Raw genomic sequence first — 19,954 nt, 5'->3', positions numbered from 1 at the left:
CGGCTAAACATAGTTTAAACCTGTTGCTTTAGTGTCATTAAATGAAGGCACTTAGCTTAGTGCGCACAGTCTGGAGCCAGTCTCCACTGAACAGCTGTCTCGGAAGCCTTCGAACCGGTGTAATAACTGCGGCGCCTGCGGTCTGTTAAAAAGGATGCAGTTAGTATGCGCCTTTCACATGTACATAGCTTGCTTCTGCACTATAGTCTCATTGGCACATGCCCCGCAATGGTTATGCGCCTTCCAACACAATGACATGCGGGTTAGTGGTGCCCCTTGCCCTCCGCCCGCCCCCCCCACTGGTGCCCGATCATAGTTTCATGCTGTTAGGGTTTATTTCCCACTGCCTCACAAGGGAACTCCAATTCCCAGCACTTCATTTGCGTGGCCTGCGAGAGGGTTCATTGCGCTCACCTGTGCCGATGTCTGGGTGTTGCATGAGGAGCTTGCAGGCTCTGTGGGCTGTCTCTCCCAGGTGCAAGGGTTGCTGGGGATTGTAATTTTCCACCTATTTGGATCTTTTCTGTTTGTGCTGCCTGCTTTTTCCTGGCGCAACTGCAAGAGTGGCAAATCTGACATTACCATATTTGTGGGCCCCCGTCATGCCTGCTACCCTGTGTTTTGGTTTGCTTCATGACGTCCACTAGTGAATTAGAGTTGGAGGCGAAGGGAGCCTGAAGGTGGGGAGTTTTGATCAGGGGCAGGCTATTGTCTCTGGTGGGCTTCCGTGAGCTCCTTGTGACAGCAGGAGGAAGTGGGTTAGGTAGTGCTGTTGGCTTTTTGGGCTGTGTGATAGAGAATTGGATAATATGGTGTGTTGGTGCTGGTGGAGATTTCAGTTGTGGTCCGCGATCCAGTCCAGTGTGCAGCCTCTGTTGTGTGGGATTAGTGATGTGTTGAGTGAAGCCCAGTTTGTTGAATCTGTCAGATAATTATTTAGAAGATGGGAGATCTCAACCTGGGCCTCCATGACCTAACAAGATTATTTTTGAGGACGTTTTGAGGTTATCCTGGAGAATATGAAGAATGTTTTGCTTAAAGTGTAGACATGGGCCAGGAGGACAGTAGGTGAGGTGAATGGTGAGCATTTGAGTGACAGAATTTCTGTATTCCCATCATTGGATGTGTCAACTTGTCTAAGTGGGGGGAGGGGGGGTGGATTATCTAGCCATCATCGCGACTCCTCCTCCTCCCCTGGAGGTGGGTCTGCCATTCTGAAGGATAATGTAGCTGGTGGGTATGGCGGGCCAGATTCATCGTGAAACCAGCTCTCGGTGTTGGCTAGTGTGTTGAGGTTGTATTTGGTGATGAGGTCATGGATATCGAGTGCATGGTCTGGAAGGGAGGGAGCGTTGATCATGGTGCAGGTCAAGAAGGGCTGCGTGTCAATGGGCAATGGTACCTTGATTCTGAGAGGCTAAGTGGGTGGGAGGTGTCTGTTGTTTAGGTTAGGGTTGGTTGGGGTGGATGCTGGATGTTTTGATTGGCTCCTTGCCAGTGATGGGAGGAAGAGTGGAGTTGCTGGGAGTTTGGTGTTGGTAAGGATGGTAGTGTATAGGGAGACTTAAAACTCTGAGGGAAGACTTGGGGCTAGCCTTCTGTTTGCTATGGGAGGTGAGATGGTGATGTGGGGGTGTACATTTCTGCAGCAGTGTCTGGCTAGTAAGCGTTGGATTGTATATGACACTTTTCTACGAGTTTTGAGGTGATGTGTGGGGGTACCACACATTGCCTTTCTGTTTGAGGGAGTCGTTGCTGGGCAGAGGGCAGCAGCAAGATACCCAACTAAATTGGAGCTGGTGTGCGACCTGAGGCGTGAATTCCTAGTGGAGATTTCTTGGAGTAGATTGGGCTGGTTTACTGCAGAGATGTGATCTTAGTCTGTGTTTTCTGCGAGGTAGCGTGCCGTCTGATGGGCTCAGGAGCGCACTAGTCTGAGTGGGGCGGAGTTGAGCTGGAGCTGTGGGCAGGCAGTGGTAAACTGCTTGGGACGCCTGCAGCGTGTCTAATGCATGGATTGCTTAGGTGTGCTTGCTGAGGGCAGGGGAGGCCTCCGAGTGTATTGGAAAAGCAAGTGTGAGTGACCACCCTATTCTGAAGGCGGCTGGTCACTTTGAAGGTGAGGGGCGCAATATGAATCGTGCGGCTCACAGAGCTGTAGTTGGAGCGAATGAGTGTTGGCTGTGGGCGGCGGTGTTGACGGCGCATGCGTGCACGCAAGGGTTTGAAGGCTGGCTAAGTTTTGAAGTGTGTGTGGCAGACTGAGCCGCTGTGTGCTATGGGGTGTGCTGCACACACCTCCAGGTGTAGTCTCAGGCTGGTGGTGGTTGAAATGCCCTGATGAATGCGCTCTTTTGAATCCTGCCTTCCTGCTTCTGGTGGAACAGGGTGCTTTGGGCTTTACTACAAAAGCTCCAAATTATATTTGCTGTTGTGATTCTGCATGCAGAGAATGATTGACGATATTGGCCATCCAAACTCTCATTAAAAAGGGAAAGAAAAAGGTTCCTCTAACCAGCAATTAATGAGCACCAGCCAATTTAACAAGCAAAATGGCATCCATTAATTGTCCAGCAACTGAATTTGCATTAAAGGAGTCTCGATATCTATTATTATATTACTTATTTTAAATATTAGCAGGGCTTGTTTACCCCTGTTTTCCATTGCCTTTTCAGTTCAAAGTAGTGCTAATTGTGCCAGCCTTTGGGCGCGGGGTTCAATTCCCTCCATGACTCGTGCTCCATCTGTGTTTAGTTTATGTTCAACACTTTGGGCAAATCACTGCATGATTTAATATATGCAAATTGTAAGTTTCATGGACTCTGGATTACTGCATGTTCCAATTATATGTATGTCACATTCTCTATATAGGTTGATGAGGTTCCCTGAGGGTCTTTATTGGCCCTTTATTTTATTTTTATTCTCTCCAACTATTTCACCTCAGCAATTCATTGAAGATAGTTTGCCTGTAAACTTTATTGATTGCTTGCTAGGGCTAGTGATCACTGTCATTAATTTAAAAAATGTTTTTTATTGATCATTATGATGATCTGGGGTGAATGCTTTTTATAGTTATGGTGTTTTTTTTGTCTCTAATGATGGGGCCAGTTCATTCTCGTTAGATGTGGAGCTTTGACCTATTTTCTTGCTTTTCCAAATAAGCCTTGTGTATCGGAGGACTGGTGCGGTAGCAGGAGTTTCTGACCTGTGCGTTAATTGCTTTGCTATTTGAAAGTGGAAGGTCACTTTATATCCTTGTGGTCTTCAAGCCTTTTTATGCTGAGCGCCCCATCCCCATTGAGTAAAAATATAGTTTCTGGGCCCCACCCTGGCACAAATGCCTGTATTTTCTATGTAAAAAGTCAGCATAATCCTTCAAGCCCCTCCGCCCCCACTGATGGGCATTCTTCAGGCCCTCCAGTTTGAAGGCCACTGCTTAAGGCACCCTAGCTTTTCAGCATCCAGCGGCCCCCTTTTCGTGGGTGGGGCGATTCCTTCCTTCCCCTTTCTGGTTCATCACAATGACTGTTCTACTGATCTATTGTTCTACTGAGGGGGATAAATGCTCCTACTGGCTGCCCCTCTCTGGTTTTAACGCTGTTGCTGCTCCAATGCCCCACAAGAATTCGGTCCATGCCTTCCTCAGATACGTGCACCCGACCCTCTAAGTCAGTGATGAGCTATCTACATGTATCGGGCCGTGGCGCATGTGTAAGAAACCATGCCTCTGCAAAATTTACCCATGGCTTTTACTTTTTTCAGGATTTTTCCACTGCTCATGAGCGCTGCAATGGTTCAGCTGTAGTGCCTAAAATATGGCACAGTAGCGATGCTTATTGGGGGGGGAGACTTCTGACCCTTCTGGAGGATGGTGCCTGGCTCATATTAACACAGGCCTGCCTGCTAAGGTGAAAAATTGACTTTTGTTCCCCCCCCCCCACCCCCCTCCAAGCAAAGATCACTTTGGTCATGGGTTCTGTCCCTGCACACCCTCCTATTTCTGGTCCCGCACTTTCCACATCCCCCCCCCCCCCCCCCCCATGCACTTCCCACTTTTCCATTTCCCATGCACTTGCACGCTCTTAATGTCACTCGGCCTAGTGAGATCGTTCTTTTTTTGGTGTTCTCCCCTCCTATTCCCCTCCCTTTTCCTGGTCAGGCTCCGAAACACTTGTGTATGAGCGTGATATGAATAAAATATAATTTATTATTTCCTGTACATGTTGCTGTCTGCCTGCTTGGACTCTCTGGTTGGTATTTAAAAGACAAGTACCAGTTTCAGTTTCTTAAATGTAAAGGACAAACATAAAATGACTCTGCAGCATTTTAGGTACAAGAGCTCTGCATTTAAGAACCTATTGCCTCTCCAGAACACCCACCTGTAATTTTCTTAGTGAGCAGATGCAATTCGTTGAAGCCTCAATGGGTGAAGTCTTGGAAGTTAGCAAGCACCAAGAGACGCTCCACTCACAAATCTGGACACAGGCAGGACATCATAGCAAGCCCACTATAAATTAATGGTTTTGGCTACAGGCATGGTTCACAGATACTTGGAGCTTACTAAATGTTACTTTTTGTTTTTTTTTCTCCTTATTTCTTCTTTTAGGCAATAACTCTGATCATGGCACTGGTGCTTTTCTTTGAGTCTGACAATTCTCTGTATTTGAAAGGATGGGGAATTTGAGCCTTTGGCAATTCCTGGTGAAGTTCATTATAAATGGCTGATACAGGGTCTTGATGAAAGTAGAAGAGAAATACGTGAAGAAAAGGATTTCAAGGCAGTAGTGTTTTTCTATTCAGCAGGTAAGCAATATTTTTCTTTTTTTTTCATGCGTCTGATGTTTGGAGTAGGAGGAGGGTACATCTGACGTCTCTACGCGGAGGCATTCCCTTTTTTACACATAAAGAAGAGTGCTGCACAATGCCCACCACTCTTCTTTTGCAGCATCTCTTCCCTCTAGAGTAACTCTCTATGATGGGCTACATGATTTCGCTTATGTTATTGGCAAAGCGTTATAGGTTGAACGCCCTCAGGGACCGTAGTCCAGGTCAGACTATGTGTGCAGCTAGAATGAGTTGTGGGTAGCTACATGGGGAGGGAGGGTAAAACACCAAGGAGTGCAAGAATAATCAAAAATCAATTGGACGGATACGATTGTGCTTAGGGGAGTTATTTACCCCAGTGTACAGGTCAAGCAGAAAGTTTGTTGTATTGATATTCATATTATGAACTTTCAACTTGCCTTTTTCAAACCTGCAGCCAAGAAACAGTGTATTAAGGCGCAGAAAACATTTGACGAAATAATGAAAACCTATTGTGATGCAGAGGGACTGATTGAGGCTTTAAAAAGAAAGGCAGAGGAGGAAAAGCAGCTACTCATGGAATCTGGGAAGCGCTGGAAAACTTTGAGTGTTGCGTGAACTACTACAAGAGGAAGAGGCAGTGAAAAAACAAGAGAATTATATTGTGAAAGCTGATGGGTGGACACTATTTCCAACTCATTAATGTTTGTCCACAAAAGCTGGAAAACCTAAGTCTTTTGGCAGGGATGGCTAGTGTTCTTCATTCCTCCTACATTCTTTCCTCAGAACCCGCCCATGTTACTTCACCTTGACAATTGAGACACTGCAGTAAATCGGCAGATGTCTCAGTGTAATTTTGCAGTTCCCAAAGATGTAGCTGGGCAACATCTACAAAATGGACTAAGAAGTAAGTCAATTGTCTGCTACAAATGTTTTGTCGGACAGATCTAATTTGACAAGCTCAACTCTTATCACCACGTCTTCTCAACAGTGTTTCCTTGTTACAGTATGACGGTCATGCCTGTTTGAGCAGGTGTGTGGGAACTTGTAGGCATCACTTCTGTCCAATCATTCAGATTACGGTCTTGAAAAACAATGGAATTGGAACAATCCCACAACCGAGTTTGGTTGCCATGTTAGCCCCTGCTACTAATTGACAACGTAATTGTAGCTCACACACCGTTCTGTGAAACTGAAGATGCAAGTGCTCTTGTGTGTAGAACTATATCTGGTGAATTTGTAGGTTGGTGCCAACTTGTAAATTATTGTTTTCGATGTTTTGTGCTATTGATTTCTCTTCGGTGTGGTGAATGGTCAAACTAATTGCTCGTAGTGATATTATGTGATGTCATCTGCGGTCTGTCATGCAGGTAGATCTTTAACGGATTCTGTTTAGGTCACTGAAGGTGTGTATTTTATTACAGTGATTTGTAATTGTGGGAGTTTGGTGATATGCCATGTTAGTTAGAGGTGAGAACTGAAACGAGGGAGTGTACAGGTTGTTGTGACATTGTGGGGTGGATTTGTAGTTTTGTATACTAAATAAGTGAACTTGGTTAATGACATTTGAGTGCTCTAGCAAAGAAAGCAAAGATGGGAAGTGACGGCTGCAAATTCCCTTGAGGTTTTCCAGTGCATTATCCGTGAGTCTAACTGGACTTGCCCTATAGTAATACCACTTGTGTTTACATACAAGGAATCAAAACCCGTTTCCTAAATTGTTGGGAAGCAACATGAAATAACTCCTAAATTTGTCTGCAATAATCGTTCACAATTCCAAAGCCATCCTAAAGTTGTCATGGGGTTATCCTGGAGTAATACAAGATAATCACTGGAAGTAATCAGAACTCATCCTGGAGTAGTTTCTGTGATAACGCTAGTCCTCTCATTTAACTATTTTGGCCTCCACACATACTTCAGGATGGTTTTGGATGATCGCCCTGAACTAGCCATGGATGACTCCAGAATGATTCCAGGAAGATCTTCCCTTTTGACTTGGGATGGTGGGTCTGAGCTTTCAGCAGGCATGACCAAGCTTGCAGTGGCTTCAGAGAGCCCTGTGAAATTAACGGCTGTGGAAAGGGTAAAGTTGTTGCCAGTGGTATAGTGGGGGTGTGGCTGCCAGTACTGTGGTAGGGGAATGGACTGTAATTTGCATGGTGGTGGGAGAACTGCCAGGGGTATGCTTAGGACAGTGCTGTCATAACCCTCCTCCTATCCTTTCAAGCTCTGCACACACTCTGCTAGCCAACTTACCTAATTCGGCTCCCCACTCCATGCAGGGACCCGGGTTCTCGTGCACTGGGGTGGGGCTCCCCGGGCGTGAGGCTTTCCTTTCCCTAGTCTCTTTACCAATCGCAACTTCTCAGAGAGGAAACTGAGGCTGAAAAATCCACCCTCTAGCTCCTGCTGTGCACAAGCAAGAGAGTGTGGAAATGCGCATGTGGGCAATGACGTAGCATAGAGAGTAGATGAGCGTTCCAGAGAATGTTCTATATGATTGCCATCTTGGATGTGTGGCGATTACATTAAACTACCACTGTGTGGTTTGATTACATTTTTTAACAAAAGCTGTAGCAACAAACCACCACCTAGCAGTCGATAACGTGTCTAAGGGACTTATTTTTTTTTTTTCTCTTTTGTTTATTAGGATTTCCATAAAATCATAAAATGCAGAATTGATGTATTTTATGATAGGTTCAAATCCACTTTACAGTACTCGCGTACATATGAAAGGCATGAACAAATCATCAAAATAAATTCTATAATAGAATCAACTATATAAAACTTAAACCAATGAACCTCATCAAGTGTTCCACCCAATACATACCAAACACAAACATCCCCTCTCTTCTCTAAGGGACATTTTTTAAATAAGCAGAATGCGTCATTTTGATATCAATGACTCCGATTGAAACACGGTGAGGATGTCCCAATGTTTCAATAAATAAGTAGTGCTGCTGAAATTGGACCCGCAGCGGGGTGTCGGAGTGACGTGGGAGGGCTGAGAGGTAGATTCATGCTAGGCCAAGGCTTCTTTCATCAGTGTTGCGCTGACCGCTAGTATGAGATGAGTGTACGTACGGCCTCCGATAGACTTCCTTGCATCATTTTGAAACTGTATAGCAGCATTTTAAAATCTGGTGATGTGGGACTGATGGCAGTGTTTTCAGTGTCCTTCTCACTCAGCCGGGGATCTTGGTGGCCGTGGCCTGACAGGGGGTCAGTGCTGCAATTAGGAGGCAACACTTACCTCACCTGAATGTTGCCTGTTAGATCACGCCGCCGTAATATCCTCGGCTCAGTTTTGCAAAGGGGCAGGCGCCTGGCCTAACGGGCAGCAGTCAGGTTAGGTGTTTCCTGTTCTTAATCGCGGCTGACCCCCTGCCAGGCACCCCTTTCACTGGAGATGCAGGGATCATCACCCTCTAAACGAGGGTGCTGATCTCTGCATCTGAAAAGAAAGCAGTGCCTGACAGGTGGTCGGAGGCGCAATGAAAAGCTTCAGGCTTTACGAAAAACGCCTGCCTTTTGATTGTGCCACTGCCGCCTCTCCTCCCTCAACCCCAACCCCCAGCTGTTGGATTCCTCCGACCGGTGCTGCTAGCAGAGGGTGAGAACAATGGGGCCCACATAGTGGACCCAACTGATGCGCAGTGTGGGAGCTATGGAGGACACGACACACCAGTGTTGGCTCAGTGCCCAGAACTGCCTGACTCCCGTTAGGGCGGGCCCTCTATTAACATTGTGCCTCACATCACCGCGCATGCGGGACATGAGGTGGAAGTAACATTCCTCCCTTTTCCCAACAAACAGTATGAAACCACATCACTGACTTTCCTGTTCAAATCTAGTCCCGCACAGGTACACGCTCTATGCCTTTCCTTTCACCATTTATAGTCACTTCGTCTCTCTGGGGCCTTTGGGGCTGCCCTTAGGTTATACCCACTGGGTCTCTGCCGAGATGCTGTCTCCGAGCTACTCCTGGTCCTTCTGGCTGCTCCCCTGACTCTCCACTCTGTGTTGCTTCTTCGTTACATTGGTGGCTCGAAGTGTGCAGCAGCTGCTCTTTGCCACCCTGCGATGGGGCACCTCTTGAACCAAGATGTATTCCTAGAGATTGTCTGCTGCCCTCGTATCGCTGTCACCCTCGTCCGTTCGGGTTACTGTCCATGGTGCGTAGTTGTGTGTTTCAAGCTTGGACTTTGTGGGGTTTTACAGGGCTAGCATGTGATCGCCGACTTTGTGTTTAGACCTTTGTGTGTCTCCTGTCGCTCATGTGCTCATTTGCTGCGACTCTTTTGTTGGGTGTGGTCGGTGTCAAAAAGATAGAATCGCCTGCTTGGATGGTGAGGTATGGTCGAATTCACCATGGTCCCATACATGAGGTCTGCCGGCAGGTATGTTGATGGACCTATGGGGCGTCACCCGGTAGTTCTGTAAGAATCTGTACAGAGCCACTTTCCAGGGGCTCTTTTGAGATCTGGATATGCACAACTCTTTGTTGATAGTTTGCATTAATCATTCCACATCCCCATTTGCTGGTGACCACCTGGGCGTGATGTGGTGATGTCTGATGTATCATGTGTAGATCACAGGTATCTCCTGAGCTCTATCCCCTGGAATGGCAGTCCATTTTTGCTCCTGATACATCTTGGCAATCCACATCTTCTCAAGTGCCGGAATTACAGTCTCCGCCGCTGTTTAGAAAATGATCTCCACTTCAGGGTATCGAGTGATCATCAATTGCCACCACCAGATATGTTCCTTCCTGTACCATGCAGAAATCGATGCTGATGGCTTCCCACCCTGATGACCCGCACTCTGCTGATTGTAATGGTTCAGGATTTTGCAGGATGTGATGACCTGTCCCACCTTGTTGTCAATGTGAGGTAACCACACGCGGTGTTGTAATTCTGGCCTTTGTCCTGACCATTCCCCGGTGGCCTTTGAGCGCCAGTGCCAAGATTCTGTCCTGCTGGCTGCTGGGGATTACTATGCGGTTCCCTCTCAGGATCAGCCCTTTGCAGGTGAGGGACAGTTCCTGTTGCACTGGCAATATACCGGTGAGGAATTCTCTGGCCACTGGCGTGCAGTTATGTACGTGGGCGGAGGAATGAATTCCACTCCCAATATGATTGTGTCCTTCACTATGTTGCAGCAAGGGTTGTGCGTGGCCTCTTTCATGCCGACCGCATTGTGCTTCATGGTATGTATGATTGACATGTGTGCTCCTCCATCTCCTCTGCTCACTCCCCGCTCCCCCCCCCCCCCCGGGTTGCAGCCCTCTGGTGCCTGAACAGGAGGTCCGCTGGATTGTCTGTGCCCACCTGGTAGGCCAGTTTGAACTCCTACTGCTGAAGGTGTAGCAGCCACTTCCCAATTCTGGCCGGAGGGTGTGCTGATGACCATGTGAAGATCGGGATGAGTGGCTTGTGATCTGTGTATGCTCGGAACTTGCGGACATAGAGCTAGATGTGGCAGTGTCTCCAGCCTCAGAGTACCGCTATAGCTTAATTTTCGATGTGCCAATATTGCTGTTCGGTGGGCTTGCTTGCTCTGTAGGTGTATGTGATGGACTTGGTTTCCCCTGTCTGTGATCGTTGGACCAGGATGGCTCCCAGGCCAACAGGGCTTACATAAACATACAGTTCCGTCGTCTGGGTAGGGTCGTAATAGGCCATAGTTGTTTCGGAAGATGAAGACGTCTTGATTTGCTCAAACACCTCCTGGCATTCAGTGCTCCAGTTCCGTTTGATCTGATAAGTTCCCTGAGGAGCTCGGACATGGTTGTCAGGTTGGGAATGAACCTGCCGCAATAAATTGCCATCCCAAAGAAACTGCGTACGTCTGTGGGTGTTGCCTCATTTACTTCTGCCACCTTTTGTGGGTCAGCGGATACCCCCTCGCTGTTGAAAACGTACCCGAAGAATGTTCTCTCTTCTTTCAGGAAGTCTCATTTGTCCCTGTGGGTGGTTAGACCTCTGGTTTCTAGCCTGCTAAGCACCATCTCAGTGCGACACATGTGCTCCTGCCTATCGCTAGCATCAATGAGGATGTCACTGACATTCAGCACCCCTGGGATCTCTTGGATCACCTCCTGGATGGCTTGCTGGAACAACTCTGCCGCCGAGGAGATGCTGAAGCTTAGTCTCTTGTACCGCCGCAGACCGAGGTGGGTGGAGAAGGTCGTAATGTACCTGAGTCTGTGTTTCAGCTGGTGGTATCCAGCGTTGATGTCCTTTTTTTATTTTTTTATAAAGATTCTTGACCCTGTGTGGTTCCTGATATCTCATCTAATGTGGGGGTGATGAAAGGGGGAACGATTGAGAGAGCTTTGGCTACTATCACAGCATATCCTGATTATACCCTGCAGGTCCAGCGGCGAAGGTATAGCTACGTGGCAGTGAAGAGGAGACTGCGCATGGCTGGCATCAAATATATGCTTCTGTACCCTGCAAGGCTGAAAGTGCTGCATAAAAGTAGAATGTTCTTTTTTGATACTCCAGAGGATGCTACTACATGGTTAGACCTACAGGGCTGTCCGGAACAAGATGCGGAACCAGTCCAAGAAGAGCAAGATAAGTGACTGAGACGTTCTATATACACTGGTGCATCACACTGGAGGGTATCCCAGTAGAGACCGGATGAGACATGAAAGACGTGTAGGGATGGGCGGTGTCAAAGCCAGGTTATGATATCCTTGATTCTGCTGATATGTAATGGACTGGAATATAGAGTAATACAGGAGTAAATAGTAGCATGTGGTGGAATTGAAGCAAATGGGAGCGACAGAACACAGGCTCCTTACCCCCAAGTAATAGTAGAAGTAGTAGGATAGCCATTAGGGCGACCTCACCCTGCTGGGCTTTGAGTACAGGCTATTGCCAGAAAGAGCTAGATGCGAGGGTGCCTGAGATCCAGGGATGGAGCTGGGCAACAGTTTTGGGGTAAAGTTGGGGAAGGGACAGGAGGTGGGAGGGGAAGTGGTAGGGGTGTTTGGGTTGTTTGTAGTTAAGGGGAGTTTGAAGTGGGGAACCAGCCTATATAGATTGAGATGGAAGTTGGATCTGGACTGCACTGGGTGGGGGGGGACACTCTAATAGGCCATGGGGGAGCTTAAAGTAATCATGTGGAATGTCGGGGGACTCAATAGTTACCTAAAGAGGAACAATGTCATGTTGTACCTGAGTAGGCAAAAGATGGACGTTGCAATGTTGCAGGAAACTCACCTGACGCGAGAAAAGATGGAGATGGTGGCTAAGAAATGGAAAGGGGTTGTGGAGGGCTCGTCATATTCTGCTTATGCTAGGGGAGTCCTCATCTGGGTGGCGTCGAATGTCCCGTTTCAGCTGTTGCAGGAAAAGGCGGAGACGGATGGGAGGATGGTCATAATAAGAGGACTGGTAGAGAATAGGGAAATAAGCTTTGTAAATACTTACGCCCCCAATCAAAAAACAGCGGCATATTTCAGAACCTTGTGTACGAACCTAAGCATCTGTATGGGGTCTGCAGCGATTTGGGGTGGGGACTTTAACTCTGTATTAAATCCTAGGGTGGACAGATCAGACGGGAAGATTGATAGACCTGCCCCAGCTGCTAAAGCATTACAGACATTGCTAGATGACTTCGGTCTGGAAGATGTGTGGAGGATGAGACACCCCCAAGATAGGCAATACTTGCATTATTCGGCCCGCAGCAGTTACGTACGAGGCTGGACTATGTCTTTGCCACGTCGGAGGTAATTACAGAGAGTATACAGGTGGAATATAAAGTGAGGGTCCTTTCGGACCACTCGCCTCTGATCCTCGGATGGCAATACTGCCCCCTGAGAGCAAGGATTCCGACATAGCGCCTCCGAGCAGAAGCACTTGGGGATCCCTTTTTTAGGGAGGACATGAGGGAGGAGATTATAACCTATTTCGAGATGAACACTGGTAGTGTGGACTCGGCGGGCAAATTATGGGAGGCATGGCCATTACTAAATCCAAAGGCCTATAAGGTGGGATCTTGGCTGACCTACAAGAAACAGAAGGGGAACTGGAAAAGGCATTGGGAGGAGAAAGTAACACGGGGGAGATACAGAGCTGATACTTAAACTGCAGCAGAAATGCGCGGGACACTGGGAAAGACTGTACCCTCAACTATAAAAAATATATAGAGGGACAGCATGCGGGAGGGGATAAAACAGGAAGGCTTCTGGCATGGTTGTACAAGAGTGAAACCCCCAGACCCCCGATTAGAACAATAACAAGAGAAGATGGCAGTGTAGCTGATACCCAAGAAGGAGTCAATCAAGAGTTTGTGGATTATTATAGGGCACTATATGGGGATGAGGGGGAAAATAATCATGGGACGATTATAGAAACACTAGAGGACATAGGATTGCCAAAGGTAAGCGCTGAGGAAAGAGAGGAGTTGGACGCACCGATTACTTTGGAGGAGTTAGCAGAAGTGGTGAGGCAGCTGCCCACTAGTAAGCCCCGGGGGGTGACGGATTTCCAAGTGAATTTTATAAAGTATATAAAGAAGAAGTGTTTCTCCCAATGTTAGAAATGCTAAATGAAGCGTTTGAGCTGGGACGGCTGCCAGAGTCACTCGGAGAAGCGATTATAGTACCGCTTCCTAAGCCCAATAAGCCTGGGCATAGCTGTTGTTCCTATAGACCTTTGTCGATGTTGAACCAAGACAGCAAGATATTAGCGGCTGTCTTGGCGAACAGACTGCGAAGAGTTATTGGCAAACTAATCCACGCCGACCAGACAGGCTATGTCCCAAACAGAAATATAACTTGTAATCATATACGTCTCTAACGGGTTGTTGAACTGGGGAGTGAGGACGAGGGTGAAATGGCTATTGTCCTTAGACACAGTAAAGGCTTTTGATTTGGTCAAGTGGCCATGGCTGCTAGTGGCCCTGGCAGGCTATGGAATGGGGCCTGGATATATACAGTGGGCAAAGATGTTATATAGTGAACCGATGGCCAGAGTTAGAACAGGAACTGTGATATCTGAAAGATGGCAACTTCATAGAGGCACCAGACAGGGATGCCCATGGTCTCCAATGCTCTATATACTAGCCCTGCAACCCCTAGCAATATACCTTAGACAACAATATGATACTATAGGCATTGTGGTGGGTGGGGAACGACATTTGATCTCTTTATATGCGGATGATTTGCTACTGTATTTGAGGCACCCAGAGGAAAATCTCCAGTACATCTTGGAAGTGATGGAAAGATATGCAGAGTTATCTGGTATAGTGGTGAATTCTCAAAAATCTAGCATTTTCCCGTTAGGTGGTTATAGGGGGATCCCTATGGGACAGTTACCAGTGTTACAAATACCATGGGGGGTGCGTACTTTCCGTTATCTGGGGATAGATGTATACCATACAGTGGAAGAGGAACATAAACACAACACAGAGATAGCCATTAAGAAAATCGAGAATTGTATGACATTCTGGGTGAAGTTGCCCCTAGCAATGATGGGACGAGGGGCAATGCTTAAGATGGTGGTTTTGCCTAGGCTCCTGCACTATTTTGGGACCATACCATATTTGATACTCAAGAAGTTTTTCACTAAATTGAACAGTATGTGTAGGGATTTCCTGTGGCGTAGCACGCGGAATAGAGTGGCACTATGGAAGATGCAGAACTTTCATGAAAAAGGGGGGATAAAACTGCCTAATTTTGAGGTCTATTATGTGGCAAGCCAACTGCAGTATGTCGCTAAGTGGCTCTCGGATGAAGCGACCTCTGAATCCAGGTTGTTTGGACATGATTGTGCTCCATTTTACAAGAGAGATGATCTGGCTGCCTGAGACAGAATTGGAAGGGCGTCCCAGGATGATGACGCTTGGGTGGAAGATGTGGCGCCGGGCATGCCGGATGATGGAGAACCCATTCCCGTGCTCCACGCATTTACCACTGGTTGCACTGGCAGGGGGAGATAAGCAGCTGAGGATGATAATCGGGAACCCCTGGGAATTGGTTGGACTAGTGACTATGGGAGATATTTGGCGAGAGGGTACCATTGTAGATTTTGGAGCATTGGGAGAAGAAATGGGATTACACACATGCCAATATATCACGTATCACAGAATGGTGCAGAGAATTGGGAGAACATGGCCCGAAACGGTACTGGTTGAAGAACCAGATGCTACCATAGATATAATATATGACATAGCGGAAGGGGGGCACGAGATCTCTAGACTATACGAGATGATGTCTAAGGTTGGGAAGGATTTAACGCAATTAAGGCTGGACTGGGAAGTGGAAGTAGGGGCCCCGATGGAGGACGGGATGTGGGAATGAACCCTGGGGTACCATAAGAAGGTGTCAAGGAATGCAAGATTAAAACGGATACAATTATATATTACGCACAGAGCATATATGACACCCCAGAGGATATCTAGGTTTGCAAATGCAGGACTACAATCATGTCCCAAATGTGACGAAAAAAAGGCTGGCATGGTGCACATGTTTTGGTCATGACCGGTAATTGAGCGATTTTTGGGGTGAAGTAGCACACAAACTGCCGGAGAAGGACGGGGTCACGATTATTATAGATGTTGTCTGGGCCTGCTTGCTGGGGGGGGTTCCCCAGATCGCAGAAACTAAAGCATGTTAGTAAATTGAAGGACCTAGCATTCGTGCTCGCAAAAAGGATTGCCATGGGATGGAAGACATGTCGCAGACCACGGGTGGAGGTTTGGTGGAAAGAGTTGCAGAAATGGGCAGAAGCAGAAACCATGGTATGGCAAGAGGCGAGCAATGTAGCGGGAGAGGAGGAGGCGGGAACCCTGATGGCCTGGAAATCATTAATAGCAGAGTTGTTTGGATCAATGCAAGAACTGACAGAACCTACGGAAAGGTAGACCCTGCCATGTGATGCAGGAGCAGAGTGCGGGAAGGAATAGGCTCATAATGGGGGGGGGAGGGATAAGGGGAGTAGTGACCGAAATTAAGCAATGTATAAATGCGCTGTTGATATATGCACTGCACGTTTGGTTTGTATTGTTTTTGTTTTGAATAAATCAATAAAATTGGTCAACCTTTTAACTGCCATGGGTTTCCCCCCCAGTGCCAAGGCCTTTTTTGGTGATTTCGGTATTTCACCATTCAAAGCCTTCTAACATGTTCTCCTTCATTAACCCCTTAAGTGCCAAGAACGAGCTATCTTGTCCTTGGCACTGGGGAGGTTGGCACTTAAGGGGTTAAAAAAAATGTGGGGGTGATGTGTCACTCCCTTTTGATTGCTGGATTTGGTAGGTGCATGTAGATGCAAATTCTTACTTTCCCGGTTGCTTTGGCTTTTTTGTAACCACCATAGGCGAGACCCAAGGCGTCGGTCCTGTGACTTGTTCGATAATGACAGCCTTTTCAAGTTCCTGTAACTCCTTTGCGACCAGGTCTCATGTGAAATGAGTTCTCCTATGGCATACAGCCCGGGTTTGTACCGTAGGGTGGATGTGTAGCTTTATGAGTTTGCCTTTTAAAAATCCAATGCCCTGGAGGATGCTGGGGCGTTTCGCTAGGAGGTAGATGTCGGAGATTCCACTGACATCACTGCAGATGAACCGGATTAGTCCCAGGTCTTCAGCTGCATTCCTGGTGAGCAGGCATTTGATACCTGCATTTATGATATATAACTTTGATTTGATGACTGTCTTGCCTTTGCTCAGTTTTGTTCGGCAGCGTCCCTCTACTGGGAGTGGCGTCTTGCTACCGTAGGCAAACATGAGCGTTTCGTTTGACTTGATGTCTTGTTGAGGACGCAGCGTCCGGAACATTGTTGATGGCATCACATTTTCCAATGCTCTGGTGTCTATCGTCATGAGTGTCTCTTGACCCCTGTATGGACACAAGGTATTTGGGCCTTTTCCATTTCTTTCTCGGCTCAGTGTTTGTGATCAAGTGCCGAGATCAGATGGATTTTGCTCCTCCTCTTAGTTCTCCCAGCCCCCACAACCATCTGTGTCTCCTCATTGTCATCTCCGGATTTGTCTGTCGACGAGTTGTCCTCGGCCTCTTTGCGTTGCGTATCCCCTGGCTTCTTTTTCTTGGAGAAGGATTTGGCTTGTTGCGGGTGTGGTTGTGGGTGTTGAGGCTGCCCTGAGCATCTGCAGATACGTGCATAGTGGTCCTTCTGGCCCCACATGTGGTTCCCTGCGCTGGGCAGTTTATCTTTCTGTGATGTGCTCTGCCGCACCACCCGCACTCGGTAGGCCCAGAGATTCTCAGTTGCCACCACAGTGTTTCATTGTAATCCTCCCTCGGTGCTTGGCGATTGGAGATCTGTAGTATTGCCGCTGTTGTTGGCGCCAGTTGGAGTTTCTGTAGTGTGGTGCCCATTTGCGCTGCCCTTGCGTGTGACAGCTCCCTTTGGTGTCCATATTCGAGGATCCTGGCGTGGGTGATGCCTAATACCATTTTGTGCAGTTTCTCCGAGTACATGCCATTGATGATCTGGTGCCTTATTGTCGTATTCTGAAGATAGTGCCAGTTTTCTGTGTCTGGTGTGGTAGGCGTCCAGCGTTTTATCCTCCCATTTGTACTGTGGTACAGAAGTTGAAATTTTCATAGTCCGGATTTAACTGTGGCATGAAAGGTGCTGTAAGGGCATCTTTGGCCAGTTGGTGTATGTCTGCACTGTCACCGATGACCAGTGAGTTGAAAATATGGAGGACGTTGTCACCCACGTTGAGCAAAAGGTGTGATCTCATTTTCCTGGTTGTTGTAATATCCTTGCAGTCCATCACCATCTCAAACCTTTGAATCCACAACATCTAATGGGCCCAACTGATGATGGATCAGTGTAGGTGTTGGAAGGCTGCAATGCAGCCGTGGCACCTCCATGAGGTTGAGGGGATGGCACTGGTGGTGTCAGTGATGCAGCTATTCTTGCCGGTGTGCCAGTTCTGGGCATGGAGAGGCCAGTTGCCATGATGCACTGTTGCTGTGTTCACCCCGGTTTGTGTGTGGCGAAGGGCGCCTCCTCACCTGTGATTGCTGGTGTCTAGGCGTGGCACCATAGAGTTGGCATCTCCTAGGTTCTTACCTGGATCATGTTTTTCCATTTTTGTTTTCTTCTTTTTTTGTGGGTGGGGGATGACACCCCCACCATGTTTTCCAAAAACTAGACTGTATCGTCGTCATGTAGTATGATTTATGGCCTACTAACAGCTGGCCACGTGCTCCGTCTCGTGATATCGTCGCCATTGTTCAATTCCTCCGACGGGTGCTGCCGTCAGAGAGTTAGAACAATGTGGGCCCACATAGTAGGCCCAACTGATGCGCAGCGTGGGAACTACGAAGGACATGACACACCAGTGTTGGCTCGTACCAGGAACTGCCTGACTTCCGTCAGGGCGGGCCCTTTATTAACATTGCACCTCGCATCACTGCGCATGCGGGACGTGAGGCGGATATAACACTCACCCGCCAAGAAAAGCCTTCCCTACTACCTGTGTGGTGGGCTGGGATGTACAGGGAACTTCATGGTACCCAGCAGGGCCCTGTCTCGAACACAATTTTCTGAGCCTGCTGCGGATCTGCCCTGCTTAGCACTGGCCCACACAAAACCCTGACTGGTAGAGGATAGAGTGTCAGTGAAACAATATAGCACCTCTAGGTGACAGCTTTTGGAATGGAGGGTGTCATGGGTAAGGGTGGGGTAGACATGTCCCAAAAATAACCATTCTGTCCCATGTAATGAACAGTTTTTTTCAAATAGTGTGAAATTAATACTTGTTTGCTTGTATTTGCATGAAAATGTAAAACAAACATATAAAGATCGAATATAAATGCCGAAAGAACAAATATATCAGTTAAACGAACTGCATTATAATCCAGATCCCACGCAAAGACAATGTGCAATACAGACAAACGCCAACATGCATCCACGCAATCGCTGTCAGCTAAATGCGTAACACCACTTCCCAAACCATAAACCCACAAATCTAAAGCTTCAAATTTCCCATATAAATCCTTGAAGGACGTCCGTTTCTCAAAATGATCCTCAAGCTTACCTTTTATCTTCTCATAGTTTGACAAAATCTGTAATTCACAAATCCAGTCATCTGCCTTTGTTTTTTTTTCCTGTGTTTTCCACACTTGAATTATTTGTTTGATAGCCACGATCAGTGACCCATCTATCCATTGGCTGTTTGTCGAGGCTACAGAACATCTTCTGGATTTTGGTAGCACAGAGAAGAGGGTAGACAAGGAAAAGATATACCCATTACCAGGTCCAACCCATCCAGTATATCTTTCCAGTAGTCATGTACTCTTGTACACTCCCACAACATATGTAGTAAATTACCTGCCTCCAAACCACAACCCCAACACAAGTCACTTCAACCAGCCCGAGTTTATGCATATTACTGGCGTCTGGTATAAACGACCAAGTGCCTTCTGGTGAATCTGTCTCAAATTTAAATCTGGTTTCACCCAGGAACCCGCTGTTAAAATATATTCCCAATGTTCTAGCACAGTTTCACGCTGCAGATCCACCTCCTATTCCTGTCGCAATCTGTCCCAACATTCCACAAACCCCAGTTCCATTGGGAATAGCTTAAGAAAGGTAGAGACTAATCGTGGAGGTGTGTTGAAGATCTCGCACAAACCTAGTCTCTTGTCAAGTGATGATTGTAACAAACTCATTCTATGTAATAACCTACAGAGGGTCACATACCTTCTTCTTTCTCGTTTCCCTAAGCAGTATTTATGTCTCAACGCTTCAAAACATAACACATTTTTCTTCTTTAAGATGTCACCAATTTTCATAATCCCTCTCAAAATCCAGCTCTTCCATTTCAGTGTTCGATTATTAATTTGCAGTGCAGGATTATTCCATATGTGTCACAAGTCTCTCCCCTTCTCACCTGTCTGTATTATTTACTTGTGATCTTCGTAGATGTCTTCTTTCGCACAGTTCGGGATTTATATAACCCTGTGCGTGGGTCCCCGGATTCCAGTGTGTGGTTCGTAACCCAACTCCTGGATACGTTCAGATGTCGGAGACCAGGAAATAACGAGGTTCGCACTCGGAGTCCCGAATGCGATAGAAATCCAGGATATGCAAAGGTAAGGATAAGGGGAAGGAAGGAAGACCAGGAATTCATGGAACCGGGAACCAGGAATCAAAGG

At 47.2% G+C, this 19,954-nt stretch overlaps 1 long non-coding RNA gene across 2 annotated transcripts in view; it reads left to right on the top strand.

Annotated features, from left to right (window-relative positions):
• Nucleotides 1-19,954, top strand: part of LOC138504195 (uncharacterized) — a 52,316-nt gene that overhangs the window by 17,507 nt on the left and 14,855 nt on the right. For both annotated transcript variants that reach the window (XR_011279798.1, XR_011279799.1), the window contains one exon: nt 4,607-4,803. This is a non-coding gene — a long non-coding RNA (uncharacterized lncRNA). The remainder of the gene's footprint in view (nt 1-4,606; nt 4,804-19,954) is intronic.

This window comes from Ambystoma mexicanum, chromosome 11 (genome assembly GCF_040938575.1).
Source record: "Ambystoma mexicanum isolate Mex_15411 chromosome 11, UKY_AmexF1_1, whole genome shotgun sequence".
Lineage (NCBI taxonomy): Eukaryota > Metazoa > Chordata > Amphibia > Caudata > Ambystomatidae > Ambystoma > Ambystoma mexicanum.
The sequence above is the reverse complement of the archived record's forward strand: the minus strand, read 5'-3'. Positions and strand labels throughout refer to the sequence as shown.